Genomic DNA, 12,003 nt, shown 5'->3' with positions numbered 1-12,003 from the left:
TTTCACGGCAAGTAAATTTCCATGTGTCAGACACACCGGTGTGGGAGATACATTGCTCATGTGGACTCCCAAAGTGCCACTTAGTGCTTGGCTAGGGTCTTAGATGGTGGTGAAGGTGGTGGGGGATTTTCAAATTTATCCCAACACAAAGTGCCCAGAGTCTGCTGCTATTCTTGAGCATGCAGGTGTGAGAGATGGCTTCTTCCTTGTCAGGTTCTGCAACTGTCCCTGGGGACTTCACAGCTTGTGCACTTTCCCTCACATGGTGCAATCAGTCCCAGCCTAAACTGCCATGCTTTGAGCTTGCTCTTGCCCAACTTCAGCTCCTTCTTTCCTTCTTTCTTTTTCTTATCTGCCTTACCTTTGGGCATTGGTAAGAACCTGGGACAGCCAGCTCTGCAGCTTCACACAGCCCTAGGCTCTGTTTCTGGTGCTCAGAACATTCCTGGCATGCGAAGAAGTCAGGAAGCAGTTAATTCCTTCAAATGCTTCCACAATTCAGCCTCTGAAATCAGTGACACGAAGTGGCTGGCTATTTGTGATGTGACTGTGGTCCGTGTGGGCTCAAATTTCCATGGCAGCATGAATGGCCCACCACAAACCCACACTGTTAGTGTAAAAGTATCTAAGAACCATTGAGGAAGGAATAGGAGGCATAGTTGTATGAAAATCTTCCCTTGACAGGTTCTGAGAAGGTTGAGTAACCTTGGGGAATGGTGGAGCAGTTGGAAGAAGTTCTGGAGTCCATAGTGGCTCGCTATACCCTCTATGGACCTCTCTCTGCTGCCCAGAGGATGCAGCATGCAGGGAAGTCAGATGCCCAAGCTAGAAAGGGCTTCCAGGTGTCAGACTCTGAGTGTGCAAAAGGAAATAACTTCATTAATTCCTCTCGCACATGTCTTCCTTTCCGTGTGTTTGAAGGTAACATAGGATAAAGTGTATTTAAATTGATATGAAATAACTCTTCCAATTAGCTTAAAACAAAGGTTCAAACTGATGAGAAAGCATTGTGTTATAGTTTATATGGCAGTTGGTGATATTTCTTACTCAGGGCATAGTTAACAGCACATCTTTTAAAGGTTAAGTCTTGGATTTGAAGAAATACACTGTGTGGTTGGCATCAGAAGACCAGAATATTCCCGTGAGCACCTGGACAAGGCTTATCTCAGAATGGCTGCAGAGTACCACTCAGAAGTGGTCGGACTAGTGGAGCCCACGCCTGCCTTGTATTCTATGGTGTTGCAAGGGCCGAAATGCTTCTAAATGTTTCCAGCTAAGATTTCATGGCATGTGTTGTTTTAGTCTTCTAATTTTAATGTCTTTGTGCGCTTATTTTTATAAACAGCCTGTGTAATTTTTATAAACAGCTTATGATTGCGTTTTTTAAACAGTTCGACAAGTTTTGTCTTTTCAATGAAGCAATTAGCTTCTTTGCATTTAATTTCTTTCGGGATATGCTTGGATTTATATTCGACATCTTGCTCTGTGCTTTATGCCCAACGTCAAATACTATGCCCTAAGCCTGGTTTGGGTCTTTGCCTTACATTCATTTGGATTTTTGCTCCTCATTTTAATTTTCTCCCTCTACTACTTCTTTCAGTGAAAAGTTAGAAACATACACAACACATATAAACTTATTATAAAGTCTAAAGTTAATACTTTTATTCTCTACTTAGACAATACAAAGACTTTAGAAAATTTTAAATCCATTTGCTTATGGCTCTGATATATGGATGTAAAAAGAGATACCAAGACTTCCCTACTTTTAAGTTCATGTATTTTACTATGCTCATTGTTCATTTACATTTATCAAAATGCTTCCAATTTTCTTTGCTCTTCATTCTTTCTAATATCTCAGGCTTCTAAGCGAAATAACTTTAGGGTACAGTTTCTTGACAATTTGTAATCTACTTGTGGTAAACTTGCTTATTTTTTTCTGTTTCCAAAAATGTCTTTATTTTGTCCTCATTCTTGAACGATGTTTATTCTGGGCCTAGAATCTTGTGTCATACTGCAGTCCCTCCACATGTGAGGACACCACTCCATGCAGACATCATGATTACTTGAAAACTCAGCTGGGAGTCTGCCACTACTTCACAGAGAATTTCCTCCTCCTCCTTCTTAACTGCATGTCTCAATGTGAATTTCTTTGTATTTACCCTACTTGGGAATCATTGGCCTTCCTGCAACCTTGAATTGCTGCCTTTGTCAATTCTGGAAAACTCATTATTTCCTCAAATATTCCCTTTTTCATTGCCTTTTGTCTCTTCATAAGATTTCAGTTGGAGCTAAGTTAGATCTTCTCACTCTATCCTACTAGTTTTTCAACATTTATTTCATCTTTTCTTCTCCATTTCTTTGACTCTCCATGCATGATGTATTTTTGAAAAATTTCCTCTCATCTATAGTTCAGTCTATGAATTCTCTCTTTAGCCATATCCAACCAGCAGTTAAAATCATTAATTGAGTTTTTAATTTTAGTTCCTGTATGTCTTTACTTCTTAAAATTTAACTCAGTTTTTTCAAACATTTAAGGTCATTTTAATGTTTTTTCTTGAAATTTATTTCAAAGATGGTAAGCATTATTATTTTATGCTCCAGACCTGTTGATTCCTAGAATCTTTGTATGTCTGTCTCTTTACTTTTGCTGTTCCTGGCTCTGGGTCATGGCAGGTTATTTATAATTAAGTATTCCTAAATGTGGTCCGCTCATTTCCTTTATAGAAATCTTTGAAGTTTAAGATGAAGATCATTCCTTTTGAGAGAAGTCATGTTTGCTTCTGTTATACTTTTAGTGGACTATCTATCAGATCCACTTTGCACTGAATTCATCCTGCACTTGAGCTTTTTTATTTATTTTTTTTTTTTATTTTTTTGAGCTTGAGCTTTGCAACTAACTAGAGCATGTGATTTTGAACTACAAAGGTTGGCTGGTGGTTACAATTTAACCAGAGTCTTCCTTTTCAATTTCCCCATCTATGCTCAGAACCACAGCCTTTGGGTTTCTCCTCTGTCCCACATAGCCACAGAGCTATGGGAACGGAAGCCAAAGTGTCCCATCGGTGGCCAGTCCCTCCCAGTAGAAATGACTTGAGCCACCCCTCATCTCTGTGTTCCCATTTCTTCTTGGATTGGAGTTTAGAAAACATTTTAAAGCTATTTTGTTAGGTCTTAATAATTTTAGACTTTTAAAAAAGTTATATCCAACGCTTTCCTTTCATTCCAATGGGAGATAAATAGTAATGGCACCTATGTCATCAGGACTAGAATTCCCACCTGCCTCCTTTCTATGGGTATCCAGGCAGCATTTTGATGCCCAGGTCTACCAACTGCTATGTCCCAGATAGAGCCTTAGTGGATCGCTGACCTCACCTGTGCTCTGACATTCAGTGCCTCTTATTTCCCATCAGGCTTCTTCTTATAGGCCATCAAGTTGAATGGGACCTTGTAGATCACCTGGGACAAGGTCTCATACAAATTCCTACCAGAGCCATGTCACGTGGGATGGGAGCGAGGACTCTCAGGTTAATTGCCTGGCCCCAAACTTGGCTTCTCCACTTACTAACTATAACTGTGGGTAAGTTACTCAGCCTCTTTGTGCATGCCAACTTCTTGCTGTAAAATGGGATAGATATTAGCAACCATTTACAATGCTTGTTTTGACAATGAAATGACATTTGACTAAAGCGTACATCAGAGTATCCTGTCCAATGAGAAGTGGATTATCACTATTATTCCCAGAAGAGTTTCTTGTGGAACTTCTTAACTATGCCGCAGTCAGCCTCCCAGGACCTTAGATGGACAGAATTGGGATCACTCTAAGTGGCCTTAATAAGGATGACCAGAAAGCTGCAAGAAAGTGTGACCCATGGCATCTCTGGGAACCTCCTTTGCAGCCCACCTCTCCTCTCGTTTTCCTTGAAGCTGAGACTTTGCAGGTCCCAGGACAAGGTCGGCCTGGTGCCTGTTCTGCCCAGGTGCCCAGCCCCTGATGCTTGGCCCAGTGAATTCCCTCTGCTCTCTCACTTTGCCACACATTCTCCTGCCTAGGGTCTCATTTCTCTAGGCTCCCTCTTCACTAGGTGCTAATGGGTGTTAAGAAGCTAAACAGATTGTTGACTAAGCCAAATATCATCCAGATGATTCATCATTTTAAGCCCTAAATTAGGCTTTTTTTGTGCAAAGCCCAACCCCAAATATGTATGGATAAGTCTGCGACTCACTTCCATGGTGACCTCCTTCAATCATTTAACAAATATCATGGGGCTGGCTGGTGGAACAGGTCTATGCTGGACATGGGAGATGTTGACAGTAACCTCTCCAATTCAGTGGTTGGTCACCTGGAGTTTATGGTGGGTGGGGCAGAGACTGTGTTTGATAGGCTTTCCCCTCACACTGTGAATGGCACCCAGGGTGTGTCCCGCAAAAGGGAGTCAAAGGATTTGGAATGAAAAAAGTCACATGGAATAGTCTCCTGGTGAAGGCTTATGGCACAATGCCAGCTCAGGGCAGAATCAGGCGGCTCTGGGCCATTGACTTCTCTTGTGCTGCCCTACACATCCTCATGAAGGGCTGCAGGCTTGTCATGGAGCCTGGGAACCGGAGACGCCCCTCACTGCCCCCACCCTGTAATCATCCACCCCCTCGCTTACCAGAGAGCAGGGCGTTTTCGTTCCTCGAGGGGTTGGTGTCAGACTGCTGGAAAGCACTGGGCTTCTTACCACTGCTCCATGGTTGAATTCGATATAAAATGCATGTTCCTGTTCATTGCCATTTATGTGTTAGATATCATTAACAGCCATTATAATTTTTTGCCAGTGGCAATTACTTTGATATTACTATATCTAAATCAAAGAGGACATTGCAGCAATTACTGTCATAAGTTGATTGGGAACCACCTAATTTTTAAGTGACACTATTTTCTTATCAGCATGATGATTTTCCTTTGCAATAAATAATATGGCAGGAGAGTCGTATAGCCAAAGTGAGCATTTAGACTTCTCTGAATGGAGAATACAATGGCTATCTTACATGTATTTCTGTAATGTACAGAAAGGTACCTATAGTTTCTCTTTCACGTGAGAAGAATGAAATTACTATCTTAAGTCCTAGGGCTAGACAATATTTTAGCAGATTCTGACCCCAATAGTCAGGTTGTAGGAAGTGGGGTGATGACTATTCCATGCTTTAGATGTTTTCCAAGCAGATAAAGAAGAGATGGAGGAAGAGAAGGAGGTAGGAGAAAGGGGATGGAGGAGAGAAGGCAGGAAGAAGAAGCTGTCTCCACTCAGCCTCTCTCCTTTTCCAGGCACAGAGGGTTTCACAGCTGGGGCCACCAGTACAGCTATGCGGGGGTGGGACGTCTGGGTAGACCCAGGGTGGCAGGAATTCAGGAAAGTTTCTGCAGTTCTTTCCAGGCATCAGGCAGCACTCAGAGAAGCAGCCCTGGGGTGTGATGGGAGCTCTGCCTGCTTGGCTTCCACATCTGCCTACAGGGGCCACATATCCCTACCAGCCTGGCTTTCCTGAGGGCTCCCCAAATCCAGTGATACTCCACTGTGGAGCCAGTGGTTTGTTTAGGATTTTCCCTAAGGGTGGGCTTCTTTCTCCTTAGGATCTGGCCAAGGTGGCACTACTATGGGCAGTGTGCTGGGAGCAGACATTTGACCTGAAGCAGAAGGTAGTCACTGCCTCACTCTGAGCCCCGGACTCTTTCCTGCTCAAGCCCTGCCAGTCTGTCCATGCTGTTCTTATGTCCATATTTCTCCCTTACCCCTGCATTGAGCAGAAAGGATCCACTGGGCCTTTAATTAGCCCATTTCTTCCTTTTCAAAATCCACATCTCAGTATGTAGAAATCTTGGCTCAATTCTAGTGTTCACGCCTGTCCCACCTTATGTAAAGCTGGCCAGAAGCCATCTGTCATTCCTCTGGAATAGCATCTAGAACTCTCCCCCATTTTCCATTTCCAGACACACCTGGCTTAATGCCTTGGATGTTTTCCAGCTCTGGGACCCCAGGAACTGTACTTGACCTTTCTGGACCTCAGTTTCTCCAGAGAATGGAGATGAAGCCAGCTCTCTGTTATTTACCCTATGCTATATATCAAACGCCTGGTCTATATCAGGTCAACTTAAGCTGAAGGCCCCGGATCCCATCTATCTGAGCCCTGCCTAGCTATTTTGTGCAGTGGTCTGTGACCTCAGACAAATTTCTTCCTTCCCCTTTACCTCAGTTTCCCTGTCTGCAAAATGGGGCAGTGATGATGACAGATCCTACCTCTGAGCTTTATATGGATTAAAGAATTCATTACATAAGGCAGCTGGATCAGTGCCTAGCTTACTATAAATGAGATGTGTTAGATATTATTGACTTTCAAAAGTGGTGTCTCTTCCAGCTTTCATATTAATCAATTATAAGTTGAAATAATAATATTTTGGATATATTTGCCTAGATGAAATATATTAGGAAAATTAATTTTACCTTATTTAACATTGCTGTTAAAATATTTAAACTACATATGTGTCTCCCATTAATATTTCTGTTGGACAGAGATGCTCTAAAACACACTGTTCTGAGGATTCAGTGAAAGACAATGTCCAAGCACTTAGCAGAGCCCGGAGCACAGAAGGCTTATTAGATGTCAGGGGTCTCTCTTCTCTGTCTTTCCTTCTTCCAGAGCAGTGATTTGTGCTTGAGCTTTGCTCCATCCCATGAAGTGTGAGGACCATGTGGGGCCAGGGGAGTTTCTCCAAAGACTCGTGAAGACTGGCAGGTAGGCACCTGGATGCCCAAGAAGGATGTTGGGCCACTGTCCTGTGCAGCGGTGGCCTCCTGAGCTCCTCCCCTCGTTGTCATGTGGCAGCATCCCTGTGGCTCAAGCCACTGTTCAGACTGAAACGAAGTCCCTGCCACCCACTCACTCACTCACCTGTGTCCTCCTTAGGGTACCCTTCCTGCTTCCAGAGCACCTGAGGCTCCAGGCTGGTGGTGGTGGTGGGGGAGAACAAACAGTCTTGTTGGTTAACATAAAATTACGTCTCCCTTCATTGCATTCGGGCCACATGCCGAGCCTGAAAATGTGAAATAAACATATGTGTGTGATAATGAGATTGTTGGTGGCAAGTCAGCTTGAAAGGACAAGAAGCAATTAAGCTTGCTGACTTACACAAGTTAGAATGACAAGATGTGGGAGCTGGCCCCACTCATCCACATAATAAGGCCCCGTCCCTGTCAGCCTGCCTCCGAGTGTCACTGCCACAGGAGCTAGGCCTGCCTCTGCTCCTCCTGGATTCTGCTCCCCCGGGCCTGCTTCGGTACTGCCTGATGGCGGCACCTGTGTCCCCTCCCATCCATGCACCCTCCTTAAGCAAAGGAATGCACATTGATACTGAGGATTCTCATCCAGTCTGAAATGAACATTGAAGTGTCAGTTGGTGTATGATTTGGTTGCCTGCAAAAGTGACACTGTCTCTGAGGAGCTTGAAGTAATGTTCCCATTTTGCAGACTTGGGTTAAATGGGACATGTTTCCAGAAAGGGGCAGATATCTGGGAGCCAACAACACAATCCCCTTGCACTGTGCATGGCCAGAGGGAGGACACTTTTCATGGCATGGCCTTTGAATGTGGGCAAGATGAGCAAATGGTGTTCCAGAGCCTGAGGTCACTGGTCCCTTAAACAGCTCACAGCCCCAAATCCAGGAGGCTCGATTGGACCCTGCCTAGGATGAAGACTATAGCACTAGTCCGTGTCTGTTTCTTTTTGGAGAAAACAAACATTGAGCTGGCCTTGCTCAGCTGTGGCCTGGCCCAACTTTCATGTGCCTCCGTCTGGTGAAATGTGCAGGCCAGCTCTTTCCCACTGTATTGATACCCCTCATGCAGAGGTTCCAGCAGCAGTTCCACCCAGGACAGGGAGACATGTCCATGTCCAGGCATAGCCTTGATGTCCCTCAGCTGACCACGTGTCTACCTCCCACTTGTTGACCCTTTGTTGAAGTTCTTTTCATCCATTCTCAGGACTTGTGGCTTTGGATAGTCCGAATGATGAGGAAATCCAAAGGAAGAAAGTTAATTCCTACTCCTTGGCATCAGCTGGGATCCCTTGTGCCCAGGACTTTATATATTCACCAGTATTTTTCATGGATTCCTTTGTATGTTGATCTTTCACAGTAAGGAGAAAGGTAATTTGTAAAAGGGACTAAGACTGTCATCGGTGTGCTATTTTATCATGGCCAATGACATTGGTGTTCACCGGGATCTAGTCTTTGGGTGCCTAATTGGGCTGATGGTGTCTTTCCAGCCCCCAGTCCCAAGCAAAGATGCCTGGTTGCTGAGTATATCCTTGGCTGAGTGAGTTTAATGCCATCTTTGGGATCATATGTCCCTGACAGCAAAAAAGGAAACAAAGTATTTCAAAGAAACATAATTGGCTTTCTTTTATGTGACAGTAGTAAGCTTCTCCAAAGGTTCTTTTTCCTAGTCATGAATGTTTAAATGAGAGCATATTCCACCTAATATGATCACAGGCCTTCTGCCGTCTACGCAATGGGTGAATTATCCAGGAATAAAAAGTTCTAGAAAGGGAATGTTTTAGATCATCTAAAAAGGTTTATTTTGGAAGTGCTTTCTGGTGTGCTAGAGTATGAGGAGAGGAGAGAGGCTGGTCTAGAGCCTAGGTGCTGGCAGCAGAACAATATGCCCTTGGACAAACTGCCATGCCCCTCTGAGCCTTGATTTTTTTCCCCACTAGCATAAGGTCTTATGCTAAGAGTCTGTGATTCTATGGTCACAATTATAAAGAAGTACCATCCATGCAACTCAATTTTTTTCCCTCTAGCATAAGGTCTTATGTCTGAGTCTGTGGTTCTATGGTCACGATTATAAAGAAGTACCATCCATGCAACCCATGGGGAAGGAAACGCAAAAGCAGACACAGAAGAAAGTGGTAACAAAGCAAGGAACTGTGAATTATGTAGAATGGAAAATTTTTCCATCTCTCCAAAGAAACAGTACAAAGAGCAAATTCCCTTTCATCCCAGAAAGAATGAAAAATGAGGCACTAAATTATTTCACCAGAGAGGGGTTAATCCTGACTCAGCCTTCATTGTGGACTTTGATGAACTACACCTTCATCTTCAAACTTGAAGCCAATCTCTAGGTTTTATAATAAATAGACACCTGAGGATATTTAGCCTCTTCCACCTTTCAGCAGGATAGTGAATTTTGAGAACTTGCCACTTATATAGTGTTATTTCTTTGGCTTTCCTAATCTCAAGTAGCTCAACACTATAAGGGCTGGACCCTGTGTTCAGGCATCATGGGGTGCAAGCTCACACTCAAGGGTACCCCCTGGTGGTGCTGTCCAGGGCCCTCCTTAGTGGCCCTCATTCCTCAGGGAGAGAAGTTGGTGGTATCAGTGGCTAAGACTCTGGGACAGGTGCGTTCCACACTTTATTGGATAGCATCCTCTAGTTAGTGTTGTCATTCCTCCTTTATAGATGACAAATGAATAGGACAAAAACCTGAGTGTTTAGGTAAATAATCTTACTCAAAATTTTGTCAGTCGATGAAAGAGGTACAATTTGAACTCAGTTCCATCTGACTCACAAATACACACACACACACACACACACACAATGAGTTTTTACCTAGCACCATTTCTTGGAGGGTACCCTTCATATATTGGCAAGGTGACATGTGAGCAGGACATGATAAATTCTAAAGTCTCTTTTATGGGAAGGATGCAAATCTTTGTAGTTATCCAAAGGAGGGCCCTTATTTCTCCCAGGTTTTAGTATTTTCATTCATTCATTCATTCATTCATTCATTCAATATATTGAGTGTGCTATGTGCTGGGCAGTTCTTGAGACCTTCTTCAGTTCTTGGATATGTGAGGGTGAGAACAGCCCCTGAACTCCAAACTCCAGTGCTCAAGAGTTAGGCATAATTAAGACTTCTGAAGAAGTCTAGCACGTGGAGGATTCATTTACGGTAGTGCTAGATCAGCACTTTGGAATAATGCCAAGAGAATATTAAAACAGCTATTAAGGAAACATATTTATTTGTTGCACCAACAGGTAGACACGAGACCTGCGTGATCCATCATTTTTAGTCTCAGGTGCTCCAATTGATTCACCTGATTTTGCAGAGAAGCAGTGTCAGTGGAGAAAGGTCAACGGTTTGCCTGAGGCTGTGGCATGGGATTAAAGAGAACTGCAAGTAGGTTCTCTAAGTCTCATTTGCAACTTTAAAAAATCAAGATAGGCTCTGGGGATTTAGCTCTGTGGTTCCGCTGCCTGCCTTGCGAGCACAAGGTCCTGAGTTCAATCCCCAGTACCAACCGCCCCCCCAAACAAAAAACCAAGATAGTGTGGTGCCTGCTCTGCAGCTGTGCAGTAGCAGACCCTAAGGTACTGGGTAGGGGTTTACTGGGACCATTTTAAAACCAAGAGAAAAACAGACATTGATTTCATATTTGCAGGCAGATACTATGCCCAATGAAGGACTGGAGAGCTGGGTGACAGAGACCACCTCTACCCTCCAGGAGTGCAGTCTCCAAGGAGACATACTGTGAATAGAGATGATAGGGCACGGTGAAAGTTACTAGAAATGGGGTGGGAGCCGCCCAGAAGTGAGAGTGTCTATCTTTGCCTGCACAGAACTGGGGGCAGTGAAAATAGATAAACTCACTGCAGGCAGGCAAGGGACATTGCCTTCCCTACTACCCCCTCCTCTTTGTTCAAACGAAAGCCATGGATTCCATTCATAAGGCTCAATGATCCAAGCCAGGCAGCCTGGAGACCCTGAAAGCTTTCAGATCCCAAATGGAGCTCTGCAAAGGCCCTGAAAAGTTTTCAGAAAAAGGTACTGTCTTACTTCTCCTCAGCACAACCCACCCTTCTAAAGGCTAATTCTGCTCATTCCCAGCTCGGCCACCCGTCTTCTCCATCCCCACGTTTTATGAGGATTATCAGTAGCTGCTTCCTCCTATCCCTGCCTCCAGTCTGTGCTGGACACAGCAGAATTACTTTCCTGCAGTCCTTCGGACTATCCTTTGGCCCCACAGACTCTTGCTCCTCTCAGCTCTGGGCCTCTTCTTTGAGACAGGGTCTCACTATGTAGTTCAGGCTGTCCTTGAACTCACCACGTAGCCCAGGTTAGCCCTGAACTTGCCTCTGCCTCCCAAGTACTGGGATTACAGGTATGTGCCACCACACCTAGCTGGGGCTCTTCTAAGGCAAGTGCAGAACAGGAATGTCAGGTGTGGCTGTGTGCCCTGGGAGACTGAGTGCTACAGTGACTACAGACCTAGCCCCTTGAGGACTAAGGACAGGTACTCAAGGGTGCTGAGGACCTACCCAACCCCACGCAGAATGCTTGCCCCTGCCTCCAGATCCATGGCTATCAGTAAACTCCTAAAATTAGGTTTTTGTCCAAAACTGAATTAGTGTTCTTTTTGAGACAAAGATGTTTTCTTATATTTATCCTAGATAAGAGCTCCTACTCTGATTACCATGGAATATATTAACAAGCACTTGCATGGATTTAACTTTTCCCTTATAAAGACTGCAGCTTCTTAAATTACTATAATTTCTGAGGTTTAATCTCTAAGTAAAGGTGACATGTGTTGACATGATGCATGCTTCAAGTGACCTGATCCAAAGGTGATATAGATATATAGATCAGATACTCTCCCTTTCATCAGGATAATTGTAAAATATTATGTTAATGATGCAATAGGCTGAATGATAGGAGACCTACAGAGACCTGCTGGCATTTTCATCTAAGGCTCCTGTATAAGGACTGAGGTTTAATTGGTGACCCCAGGCCAGGGGGCGGAGAACATTGGCACGACAAAGAATTTGACTACAAAAGCAGGAGAACACATAGGAGTTGAGGTCTGAGGACTCTGCCTTCACCTGCAGAGGTAGAGGGCTTGTTAGTCCAGGGCCTTCCTGTGACCCTCCTGGACCTCCTTTCTGTTCTGTTCAGATGTATGAA

The sequence above is a fragment of the Heterocephalus glaber genome, unplaced genomic scaffold (assembly GCF_053883595.1).
Source record: "Heterocephalus glaber isolate CG9 unplaced genomic scaffold, H.glaber_assembly_v1.0 deba00000331, whole genome shotgun sequence".
NCBI lineage: Eukaryota > Metazoa > Chordata > Mammalia > Rodentia > Bathyergidae > Heterocephalus > Heterocephalus glaber.
This window is presented reverse-complemented; position numbering follows the sequence as displayed.